This window comes from Hermetia illucens, chromosome 1, assembly GCF_905115235.1.
Source record: "Hermetia illucens chromosome 1, iHerIll2.2.curated.20191125, whole genome shotgun sequence".
In the NCBI taxonomy this organism is placed as follows: domain Eukaryota; kingdom Metazoa; phylum Arthropoda; class Insecta; order Diptera; family Stratiomyidae; genus Hermetia; species Hermetia illucens.
This window is the reverse complement of record NC_051849.1, coordinates 172,012,650-172,026,036: the sequence shown is the minus strand read 5'-3', so window position 1 is coordinate 172,026,036 and position 13,387 is coordinate 172,012,650. Positions and strand designations below refer to the sequence as shown.

Below are 13,387 nucleotides of genomic sequence, written 5' to 3'. Positions count from 1 at the left end.
GCACTCCTTTGATCACTTCAAAAATCGTCCAGGAGTGCAGAAACGGATTGAAATCAATTTCTATATTCAATACGGTGGTACTACTCTGGATACCTGATCGTTGTGGCGCAGGAGGAACGAAATCTCGGATGCCTTAGCAGAAAAGAGCACGTTTGCCCGGACCGTAACCAACAATTGAATTATGAATAACGGCGAAGACATGCATAGTCTAAATGTTTATGAATGTTCGGGGTACCACCCCCATGTAACTGCACATTTTTCTAACACATTTCCCAGGCGAAGTACACATCTTGAAAAATTTCGATTAGAACCTTGTTTTTAGTGGTTATCATGGTGATTTTCATTGCATAATACAGTTGCTTCAGTAGGAACCCACGAATGTAGAAATCAGTTTGACTGGGATCCTTATTACGAAGCGCTCATGCAGTAGGCAGCGAGCACAATCTGTCCTAGAGGTATAAGCTCCTTGTGAACCACACTATTAACGTTAAGTAAAACAAGCGGCATTATTCTCACTTGTGAATTACTCATTCTTGCCTTCTTTTGCTTAGGACACACTGGGGTGGATCAGTAGAGACCTCCTTGGTAATTTATCTTCAGATCGCATTCATGTTTCATTCCCAGAAATACATTTGAATTCATTCCAAAAGCTATCGGCACACGATTGAACGTTTGCTTCTTCCCTTGCTTGGGAGGATTAACTTCAAGCGTGCCTTCTACATGTTAAGTTCATTTTGTCATGGTGGTCTAGAACGGAGACTGTCGATGATTCATCCCGAGCATCGGTTAAACATCTTATATCACCTCGAAACTTGTGGAGGACAATAGTGATCAAAGGTGAGTCTTGCTGCGGTGGAAAATGTTGGGTTCGAGTATTTATTTGCCTAATCCTGAAAGACTTGGGAGCCAGCCAGAAAATACTAGACCTTTCTTTGCAAACTTTAAATTGATCATTTTAATGAAATATTATGTTTTGGTAACGACGGGGAGGGCTTTCACCTCCCAGATGATCACCTCAGCTCCTCATTCTTTGACTTCATTCCAGTGTTATTGTCAGTGAATTCTGGAACCTAACCTTCACCGTTTTCCCCATGTTCCCCCAGGAATGCTTATCGTGCAGATGAAAACATACTAATGTGGGAGATGAGATTTTTGTCTGCTTTTAGACTACAAAAAGCAAAATTGATAGACAAGGGGTAGCTTCCTCCAAACTAAAATGTTTAGTTTTAAAAGTAAATATATATTTCGGGAGCGACTTACCCCCTTGATAAAATTGTAGTTTGAAGGAAGCTACCCCTTTTCTATCAATACTAATTTGAATTTTAGCGGAATGTGAATGCACTATTTCAATTCTACTGCAACCTGACCCCTGACCCTTATCAAATTCACGAAGATGGGCATTGGGGGCGTCATTCTATTCTATGTACTTCTATGTATTTAGTCATACGCGCATACTTATGGGTGTTTTCTTCTAGTCATCTGCTACACATGTTAAAGCTGGAGCAAGTTTGCAACCCCTGGGTGCGACAAACTAAATCAATCACCCAAATCGAACCAAATCAAGAATGTTTAAATTGTTATTCGCATGGTGTAAATGGTAAAGGTTGCTTCACTCGGCCATAGGGCAGAATCGAAGTACTTCTTGTATTACTTCCTTAACTGGTCCGCAATAATACAGACAGTGCCTATGGTACGCTTAGGCAATTCCAGCGATAATTTCTGCCCCAATTCTACCAACGAAGCGTGTGCTGGAGTCATTGGGATTGAATGGTATATGTGGAAGCATCTGAACAGCTTCTGGCACGGAATGGACCAACAACCTATCATCATCAACATTATTATCTTCCTCGTCATAATAATGGTGTGATGGCCATCGTCGTTGTGTCGTGATGGTGCTGGGCTGCTGTGGATTAGAGATTATAATTCACGTCCGGGCATTTTATTCATCGTCATCAAATTAATCATGATAATGTGTGGTGGTTGAGCATGCAGATATTCGTTGAAGTGGATTCTTTCCGTTCGAAGAAGCTGATGACGATGGTGTGGTGTGGGCCATCCAACACAAATTCCGATCGTGAATCGTACGATTCGCGGTGGTATCCAACTACGCAAACACGCTCGACACTCCAGCTTCAGTTCTGTTTTATGATAATCAAAAGAATAGCCAAGTTCTGGAGGTGGATATAGAGCAGACCAAGTGTTACCAGAGCCAATGAAAAAGCTTTGAATTCAAGTAGGCAAAAAGTTTGATGTTCTATTCTCAACCACCCGGCACAATTGAGATTCCTTCTCCTGCCGGAACCTTTGGAACGGGCTCTGTTATTTGGTGAGGTGAAAATTTATCCTGAAAATATTACTCTTAGTCTAATTCAGAGTCATTCTGAAAGGCTTTTCATCTATAATTTGCAAAAACATTCCTGCAGCTTATTTCTGAATGTACAGATGTCCTGTGACTGTGAATAGACTACGTCAAGCGGTAACTCATTCTATACGAGCTACTAGCTTACATCACATTAGTATCATATGGAGTAGAACAATATGTGGAAGATCCCCATGGTGAAAACTTTAAATTTATACTTGTTTTTTATTCTGAAAAGTGTTGTATGCACTCTCCGGTGTAGCGCAGAAGGTAAGATTAATTCCATGGCCTCGTCCATCATTCTGTTGACTCAGCTGAAGATCTGTTTTCGCTGAATGCTGCTTCAAACATCAGACGTGTTTATTCTTTTTATTCCACACACAGAATTCAAGTGTGTGTCGGGTGAAATCCAGCACAGGTTCAATGCTGGAAATCGTGGGTTGGATATATCGTTTGTAGCTTGATGCTGCGTTTCTAGATGAATTATCTAAAAAATTGATGGACTAAGCGAATATGCATGTCGTAATACGGGAGATAAATTTCTTTGCTAAGGAAGTTGAAGAGTATTTCCTTTGAGCTTACGGGTAGTTGGTGATTCATAGAAAAAAAATATTAAAGAAGAATCAGTCACTGTTTTTGGAATTTACCAATAACCAAGATCCGATTGGGTATAGTCTGAGCTACAATGTACATAAAGAATGGCCTTAAGTAGATACATTAGCAAGAATCATTTACACTATCATAATGCTGTAACAAAATACTTATATAATATGATTGCCTCATTATCAGGACTGTTAGTCTTCCAGAATATGGTTGCTGTATTAGTATAACGTAGCCTACATAAAGACGAAATCTATGAGCGATACCATGGCCGTCAGGTTGTGGATAAAATCCGGCTCAACAGGTTACGGTGGGCGGGTCACTTAATCCGTATGGATAAAGATGATCCAGCCCGGAAAGTCTATAAGGGCAGTATCTATGGTAGAAAAAGAAGACGAGGCAGAACCTGGCTGAGATGGAGCGATGGGGGAGGTCAGGACGCCAGACAGCTTTTAGGGATATCGAATTGGTGGGCCATGGCGCAAAATCGGGATGTCTGGAGTTCCTTATTAAGGCAGGCCTAGACCGGGCACTTCGAATTCATGAGTCATACAGCTGTGCCATAAAAAAATATAATGCTAAGAAAGCGAGCAGGAATACAGAGGGTTCTTTTTACAAAACAGAGAAACGAATAAACTTTCATTAAACAGGTTCGATTGCATGAAAATCGCAACAATGCTAAAGGCGAAGAACGAAGCCTGAATTTCTGGAAGCTCAGCTGAGGATATCAACCTAGCAATATTAAATCAAATCTTGCTGTTGAATGTCATCCCAATACCCTTATAAGAGAAAATGATGATAAAGGCTGGCCATCCAGGCAGTAAACATTTGTTGACTTTAAACGTCAACTGTATACACTAACGAGACATCGTGTCGAGGTTTAATTGTTGGCATTTAAGTTCTAAATGCGAGTTAGCAATCGACAATAGTTTCAAATCATCTGCATAGAGAAGGCGGGGACAAGTACATAAGGAAGGAAGATCGTTAATGAAAAAAGAGAATTGAAATGGATCAAGGATAGAACCCTGCGAGATTCCAGATGAGGGACGAAAGGGGTTTGAAATGTGGCTACTATACCAGACCTGCTAGCCCTACCAGTTAGATAAGACTTCAACCAGCAGAGAGAGAGTTAGTGGTGTGACAGAACTAATCACCTCCATATACTTACATGGAGTAAGGAAATCGTTTCAACTAACTTAAATACCTTTCGTTTCTCCGGAAATGATCTTCACCCTAAAAGTTGTCTAATTTGTACAGAGTTAAGAAGAGCATTCACTCGGTAGAAAACCAGTAATTTGTAGTTCTTACATTCTGAACACCGAAATGAGAAGCAAGAACAATGTTAGTTTATCAAAAAAAGACTTTTACTGAATTTCTGCTGCGAGCCATAAAACCTAACCTGGCAAATCCCCACAGAGGAAAACAGAGAAAACAAGTCGGGAAACCAGAAGCTAGATGCTTCAGGTATGAAAGGTTTTGTGTATTTCTTTTATAAAGAGATTTGGGTATGCATTTGCCCTATTAGTATGTAGCACGTAATATATGTATATATTATGTGAAAATATCCACTTTCAAGTGATATTGACATTCAAAGTCTTGAATTTGTACAGAAGCGACAGCTTAGACCTAGTATAACTTTGTTAGTAATAGTTCGATTTTCACAAAATTTGTCAAGATCACGCTCTTGTTGTAGCTTATATTGCTTATGTTGTGATTTTAGGGTAAACTTAAGGAAGGTTTTCCTGTCAATTACTAAAAATTATAGTAATGTACTATTATTAACTTTATTTGAATAGGTTTCTGTATGGAGGGTATTTTGGAGCCTAGGCATATAACGGTAGCCCCTTGATTTTTTTCAGAATTTTCGGTTTAGTAGTTTCTGAGAATGGGTCCGTTAAAGAAATGATCACTTTCAACCCCCCGCACTCCCCACCTTCCCAACAAATGTCAAAACCAAGACCAGCTTTGAAAAGTAGTAACCGAGACCTTTAATTTGCTACCCCACATTACTATATTCTATGCAAAAAAAATTTACACCCCCCCTTTTGCATTTATAGAGAACCCTCTATCGACGAAACAGGATGTAACTCACTGTATGCGTGAACGTTCACAGTTTCCACCTTTCTGACAGATTTGATTTCAGATAGACAGTAAACCGATTTTAATAAAAATGAGGCATCGCCTTTTCAAGATTTTGTGTGAAACAAAACCTTATTAAAATCGATTAAATGTCAGTCTGTCTGTCACACTCGATTTACTCGGCTGAACTTGTGTGCCCCTTTAAATGTAGCGAGTGGCGCCATTTTGTATTGAGTTTGAAGGGGGCTTCCAATACATACGCAAGGAGGATGTAACATTTTTTTTTCACTCAATATGATCAAGTGGGGTATCAAATGAAGCACCTCGATTAGTACTTTTGGAAACTGATATTGGGTGAAACAGAGGGGAGATAGGGTTCAAAAGTGAAAGAGGTCTCGTTCTCAGAACTTATCCACCCGAAAAATCTAAAAAAATCACAGTGAAGCACCTACATGAAATCTAGGCCTCAAAATACATCCCGTCCCGATATCTGCTCAAATAAAATTAATAATAGTATCTTTCCATGTTTTAGAAGTTCACCGGAAAACTCCTCTAAGGTTCATTCCAGGAGTACAAAATTTGACATCATCATCACATCAAATGAACTTATACGAACGGCGGGGTCTATGGGAACGGTTCAGTTTTACTTTTTTGGTTTTTTTCAGTTACTTGCATATCAGTGTCAATTACTCGAGGTAGGTATAATATACAGTGCAAACTCTCATGGGCGGACACCGACCGTCGAGCAATGTTTGCCACCACAAGAGGGGTGAAAATGAAAAAATTCTGTCGAAAAACTCGGAAATTGTGGACTGACGTAACATTTTTTGTTTTTCTTCCAAGAAGTGTTTCAATACGTCCCTCTAAATTTTTTAAATGCTCGAAGGCAATACAGTCGTTTCTACAAAAAAACTTTAAGGTTGAAATTGGTTTCAAAGCAGCCTAATTTGACAGCACCTCTGATGCTTCTTCAGGCTGTTCAGTGCCGGAAGCCTCTTCATCTAAGCAGATTTCATCATGATCAAAGTACTACTCAACGCCCTCAATGCAGCTTGACTATCGCTACGGATTGCAATGCGCCTGCCCTTAACTGCTCATCAATCATCCATATTGCTGCCCTTAGGATCGCATACAATTCAGCCTAAAATACCATTGTGTATTGTCCCAAAGGAAAAGCCCACTTCTCGTTTTTATTCGAGAGGTAGAATCCTGCTCCATAACCATTTTCTGTTTTTGAGCCATCGGTGTAGAAGACGTCAGCATATCTTGACACGCATTCTTCTTGTTCATCAGAATTTTTTCTTCGTTTCAAGCTAACATCATATCTTCTACCAAACAGATATATGGGGATCTGAGAATCGGAAGGAATTGCGAAAACTAAATTCAGTTCTCCCAACGACTCTTCCAATGCTCTATGCCCCCCCGTGTCCATTGTTTTCCCATAAATCTAATTTAATTAGTCTATGGAAGTACTCTGAATAAACAAATCCAAGGGTTGCAAATTGACTAATGCATTCAAAGCTGAGTCGGATGTGGTGCTCATGGTACCGGTGATATCCAGACACACAGTTCTTTGCAGTGTGACTAGTTTACAGCGGAAACTCTTTTGTTTCACCTTAACCCACCACACTACGGATGCATAAGGGAACATCGGCCTAATGATAGCAACATGTATTTACATTACTACTTGAGGCCTAAGTCCCCATGTCGAGGCAAAGGTCCGCTACATAGCCCATAAGGTGTGAGAGCTCGTTTCATGTTTATCTTTACATGTTTGTTCCAAAGAAGCTTCTTGTCTAGAATAACTCACAGATATTTCACTTCTTCGAAGAGTTGAAGGATTGTACACCTCACCTCTGGAAGGCAAAGACCATTCCGTTTCCTCCTTTTTGTAAATAATACCATTGCGGTTTTAGTTGGATTTACTGCAAGTCCATGCCTGAGCCAACAACTGTCAATCAAATCAACGGCGCGTTGTATATTTCTACACACCATTCAGAGATCTCAACCAACAGCCAGCACAGCCAAGTCATTCGCATAAGCTTGAACGTGCATTGGCAGATTCTGCAGTTCACATAATAGTGAGTTGATTAGCATACTCCACAGAAGTAGCGATAGCATACCTCCTTGAGGGCAGCCTTTCGTCGCTTCCATTGTTAGGTAGCGATCAACACCCACTTCAGCACACAATAATCTCTGCGTTAGCATAGTGTAGATCCACTTTATTAGAGTTTCGTCAACACTATGCTCTCTGGCGGCATCACAGAGCTTTTGGAAGGGCCGACAGTCAAAAGCCCCTTCAATGTCCACGAACACCCCCATCGTATACTCACCCTTCAGAGTTGCATCCTCTATCTTTGAAATCAAAGAATGAAGAGCAGACTCATAGCACTTTCCACGTTGGTAAGCATGTTGGGTTTCATTTAGGGGGTGCTTCTTTAGTGGCTTCTCGCAAATGTGACGCTCAACTAGTCTCTCCAGACATTTCAGCGAAAATGAGGTTAGGCTGATTTGCCTGAAGTTCTTTGGATTTGAACAGTCATCTTTTCCAGGCTTTGGTATGAAGACTACCTTCATCTTCTGCCAAAGGAAGGCACGTAGCGATGAGATGAGGTTCATTGCGTTTTGTAGTCGGCCAGCACTCAGAACCATCGAGGGCAATAGAGTGGAGAACACTAAGGTATATTTTGAATTTGAAACGTTCGTTAATACCTCTATTAGAAAGAACACCAATCGTGAGACGCTACTTCGTCCAAGTTGAGCTAACGCGTGAAGCAATTTCATAAAGCAGTTCATCATTGGCTAATAACATTGATCCGGGATATTTAGTTCGTTCAGTTCTGAGGCAGTTACTGCCACTGACAGTGATAGTCTGTTTTATGGCAATCCGTGTAAAAAATCTTTTTTATTCAGATTCAGTTTGCAATTGTGTTGTATGAGGTGACCATTCCATTTTTCAATGAGTTATTTAAAATTAGCTTTGTTACCAAGTGCCATTAAAACATCATGTGCATAGAGCAATGTACAAGGCGCTGAACGTTCGATGTTCTGTATGACAGTGTCCACAACTAGAACAAAGAGGAGTGGTGAGAGGGCGCTTCCTTGATGAACACCGACAGAAACATGAAGCAGTTTTGATATACTCGCCACACTTCAAATTTCATTTTTCGAATCGTGGTATATAACCTAGCGCACGCTACTAGGTGTTGGCGCAGAGCATACCAGATTAGTTGGTGTAGCACACGGCCAAACGCCTTCTCTAGATCCAGAAATACAATGTAAAGTGCGCGATCCTTTTCACTGTGGTCCTCCATAAGTAACCGCGTAGCATGACCAGACAGTAATTCGATCATTCTGCTAGACTGTAAAGATCTTGTAATAGACTGCTCGGGTAACAGTTTTTTTTTGTTTTTCGGTTGGCATTCTTAGTTAATTGGTTAGCGTTTTATCGCCGAGAAACTTATGGTAGAATAAGAGCCCGCAGATCCTAGACCTACGTCATAGTATAAAAGTTGAAAGTCTGCCTGTGGAAACTCCCCATGGGTTTTGGAACAATTGCGTATTACAGAGTTTGACTCGTAGCGGCTTCGGCAGGTAACAAGTAACAAAGGTAGCTAGAATTCCTACTTAACCATGTTATTTTATAAAGGATAATTTTTTTATATTTTCTTTGGAGTATTATCAGAAATTAAGTTTTAGATTCATAGATCATAGTGGCAACGCCTTGCCAGACACCCTCAAAGTCAAACAAATTGTAGGTTTATCTACGTCATAGTTATATTTTATAAAACAATAAAAATATATTTCTTCTGCAGCTATTTCAAAGTCTAGATGTTACGCCAGAATATTATAGGACTCTCAGCTGGACGATTTCTGTAAATGGGACCCTGAAATAAGGGAGCAATTTCTAACGTCGCGCTTTCCTCCTTCACAACTCATATCGAAACTAGGATCTGATTCTGAAAGTACTAATCGAGACCTTTACATTACATGGCTATATTTGGTGCCAGACCATAGTTATATTGACTACCATCAACCACAAGGGGCAATAATCAAGTTGGGTGCTCATTTTCAGCATCCTTCCTACTATGCTTTTGCAATCTTAATTCACATATTTGTTCAAAAGATCTTAATGTAACTTGGATTGGATTCAAACTTACTGGAACTTATACTAGCAAACCTAAGATGCGAATATTGATTCACATTACCTCTAACATTCTTAATGATTTAAAGAACTCTTTAATTCTTCGTGACAAGCATGTCACAAAAAAGTTGCTTCTATTCTTAGACATCCCCTTTTTTGCCTGCTTGCTCTAGGACTCGTGAAAATGACTCTGTGACACAAGTGTCATCTTCTGTTAGTGCAGCGTTTTTGTGTAGAATTTAGATAAACATTTTTTGGGCAGATCTTTTTCTAGCGTTTATCTATGAACCAATGGCGCTCGTTATGTCACTTTTTTTAAGGTTTTGTGTGAAACAAAACCTTATTATCATAGAATCGAGACGGTGTCTGTCTGTCCGTCTGTCTGCCTGTCTTTTTTTTTTTTTTTTTTTTTTTGAGGAGGTGGAAATCTTCAAAAGACACTGGTCTGGACACACCAGCGTGTGGGATTTTTACCCACTAAAACCACCCCCGACTCCCTCCCTGCCCCGCGGAACCACCATCAGGTATTACATCACGGGGCGGAGTCAGCTCACTCTAGCTTAATCCCATTTCTTCTATACGCGGCGCACGTGACCGCGTTTTTCTCCTTTCCTCTGCCTTTCGCAATTTATCTTGAATTGATGCGATCATGGAGTTGACCGCATCCCAATTCTCTTGATGTGCTAGCATTTTCGGCACCAGATTTTCTGGTACCAGTACCTCTCCTAGAGTCTCCTCTAGGTTCCTCCTTTCTTCCACAAATCTCGGACAGTGGAAGAATACATGCTCTGGGTCCTCTGGGACTCCATCGCAATTTGGACAATCGGGTGATGTCTCCAATTTAAACCTGTGAAGGTATTGGAGATATCCTCCATGTCCCGTGAGAAACTGGGTGAGATTATAATTAACCTCACCGTGTCGTCTCTCCAACCACTCCTTGATGGCAGGAATGAGCCTGTGAGTCCACCGACCCTTTCCCGAGCGTTCCCACCGCTCTTGCCATCTATTTATGGATCTCTCCCTCTCAGCCTTCTTCGTCTGCAATAAGGGAGAGATTGGCTTCGCATGGTATATATTCGCCATCTCATCTGCCAAGATGTCAATCGGCATCATTCCAGAGATGACGAATGCTGCATCATCTGAGACAGTCCTGAAGGCAGAGCATACCCTCAGAGCTGTCCTCCTGTAGACTGCATTCAGTTTGCTAGTGTTAACTGACATCCGCAACGCCTCGCTCCAAACTGGGGTCGCATAGAGCATGATTGAGGTCACCACCCTGGCTATAAGCAACCTAGAGGTATGCCGTGGCCCTCCCACGTTCGGCATCATCCTGGCCAGGGCCATACTGGCAGTGGATGATTTATCACAAATATACTGTACGTGTTGCTTATAGCTGAGCTTCCTGTCTATCACCACCCCCAAGTATTTGATGGCCGGCTTGGAAGTGATGATATGATTCCCGACTCTAACACAGGCGTAATTTCTCTTCCGGCGCTTCGTGATGAGGACCGCTTCCGTTTTTTCCTCCGCAAGCGTCAGACCAGAGCTATCCAACCAGCATTTGACAGCACTGATTGCCTCGCTTGAGTATAACTCAGCATCTTCGAGATGCTTTGCGACAACAACCAGTGCAATGTCGTCAGCGTAACCCACCACTGTGGCTTCCTCCGGAACGGGAAGATTAAGTACATCGTTGTACATGATGTTCCACAGTAGTGGGCCCAACACGGAGCCCTGCGGGACACCCGCGGAAACGACGTACTCCTGCGGTCCGTCATCAGTGTCGTACCAGAGCCTCCTTTCAGTTAAATAACTATCGACAATTGCGGCGAGGTAGGCGGGAATACCAACCTTCGCTAGGGATTTCCGGATTAGATTCCAATTGGCCGAACTGAATGCATTTTTCACGTCCAGGGTTACTACCACGCAATATTTGCTGGTACTACCCTTTCCGTGGATTGCATCTTCGGCCAAGCCAAGTAACCAATTTGATGGCATCAATGGTTGATCTGGCTTTACGGAATCCATACTGCCGATCTGAAAGGCCGCCTTGGCTCTCAACTACTGGGAGTAATCTATTATAGATTACCCGCTCTAGCATTTTCCCCACCGTGTCCAAAAGACATATGGGTCGGTATGAGGATGGTTCACCTGGTGGTTTACCAGGCTTAGGCAGAAGCACCAACTTCTGCCGCTTCCATACCGCTGGAAATATTCCCTCGGACATGCACGCTTCGAACAACTCAGCAAACATGTCCGGCCTGGATTTCACGGCAAGCTTAAGGGCCTTATTCGGTACTCCGTCCAGACCCGGTGTTTTATTGTCTCCTATTCTGCCGCAGATCTCTGTCTGTCTGTCTGTCTGTCTGTCACACCCGATTTATTCGGAAACGAATAGACCGATTGTCACGAAAATTGGTGAGAGTATGTAATCTGGTGATCTCTTTACATGCAGTAAGTGGCGCCATCTTGTGTTAAGTTTAAGGGGGGGCTCCCCATACATGTGAATGGAGGGTGCAAATTTTTTTTTCACAGAATGTAGCCATGTAGGGTATCAAATGAAAGGTCTCAATTAGTACTTTTCGAATCTAGTTCAATATTTGATATTAGATGAAACATAGGGGAGTGAGGGTACAAAATATGACCAACAAAAAGTGTAACAGGTCTCGTTCTCCGAACCTATCCAACCGAAAAATCTGAAAAAAATCACAGTGGTGAATCTCTACGAAATCTAGGCCTCAAAATATATCCGGTTCCGATATCTTCACAAATAAAGTTAATAATAGTATATTTCCACATTTTAGAAATTTACCCGGCAACCCCCCTTATGTTCATCCCAGAAGTACAAAATTGGCATGCGTGTAATGAAGAACATAATGCACAGTTTGGTCAAGATTGAAGAAAATCCAACTATTATTAACTAAGTTATAGGGGGTGAAACTTTACAATTTTTTGTGAATTTCGTGCACTCTACAACCTGCATGACGTCATCATCACATATCAATTCGTCAATACCACAACGAAATGAATTCTTATGAATTGGGTCGCAGACAATTATTTTGTTTTAGTTTTTTAGTTAGCCAGACATGTGTATATGTAGGTATATATATATGCGTGCTAATGAACTTTGCGGGTAGTGCCTAATTCAAATAGATACAAGAAGTAAATCGGAAATATGGGTACGATCAATTTATATATGTGCATATATGTGTACAGTATTCGGTAATAGGCAGTTTGTTTGTTTAGGGTGAGTGTGATATCTATGACTGTAATATGTACGTATGTCTCGTAGTTTGGAAAAATATGAAGGATTATGTTGAATTTGTAGCTATATACGGACGGAAAAATGTGCGTTGAAGTTTCTCACATAAGATGAACACAAAACCTTTATACCCGAAGCGCGAGCTTCCGGTATTCCGACTTGTTTATAGTTCATTGAATTATTAATATTATTTGAACTAGAATATTTTATGCTAATTCGCATTATCCAACGTCTAAAAGCACTTTTAATTTATTTTCAGGTACAGTGGTTTTATCAGCTCTATCCTTCCCCTTCATGATTGCATGCCATAAATAAATTTATATTTCCGAATGGTAAGCTTCCCACATGATTTACGTTTATGTTTGTGTATTATTTTATCATTCGCTGGGGTGTATTTATATTTACATTTATATCTATTTCTCACAATTTCGTCTATAATAAATTACCTAATAATTATTAATTTACATTTAAGCGCGCTCTTCTACGCTATACCATATCAAAATTTCTCACTATCTGCTTCCGAGGAAGGAGACCATAACCAAATATTGATCAAAAGAAAAAAATCAAGGTTTTATCAAATCATGACGGCAAAAAATATCTCAAAGATGATCTTGATTGAGATAATTTGAAACCATCTTGCTCTGAACTGATCACACTGACAACAATACAATGACAACATTAACCTTCATATAACAATCAAATTAAATATTCCGAGAAACTAATTAACGATACATTTGTCATGCGAAATTAAGAACTTCTTCAGATATCTCATTGACATTCAAAGATTCAGTTTCTTGTTTTGTCACCTATTTTCTGGCGTATATTAAATCTAATGGTTATACAATATAACGTAGTAGTTTTGAAAGGTTAATTGTCTAGCTTGACATTAATTTTTAAGAAATGAGATGCACTCAATAATCTTTAGGAATGAAACAGATCTAAT

The 13,387-nt window shown here is 40.5% G+C and overlaps 1 protein-coding gene across 11 annotated transcripts in view; it reads left to right on the top strand.

Moving 5' to 3' along the window:
• Positions 1–13,387, top strand: part of LOC119647229 — a 233,758-nt gene that overhangs the window by 107,831 nt on the left and 112,540 nt on the right. For 2 of the 11 annotated variants that reach the window (XM_038048075.1, XM_038048067.1), the window contains one exon: positions 12,704–12,776. The exons of 8 other annotated variants lie outside the window; for them this stretch is intronic. The gene's annotated coding sequence lies outside the window, so the exon portion shown is untranslated. The remainder of the gene's footprint in view (positions 1–12,703; positions 12,777–13,387) is intronic. One more of the 11 variants, XM_038048070.1, reaches the window with a different exon arrangement.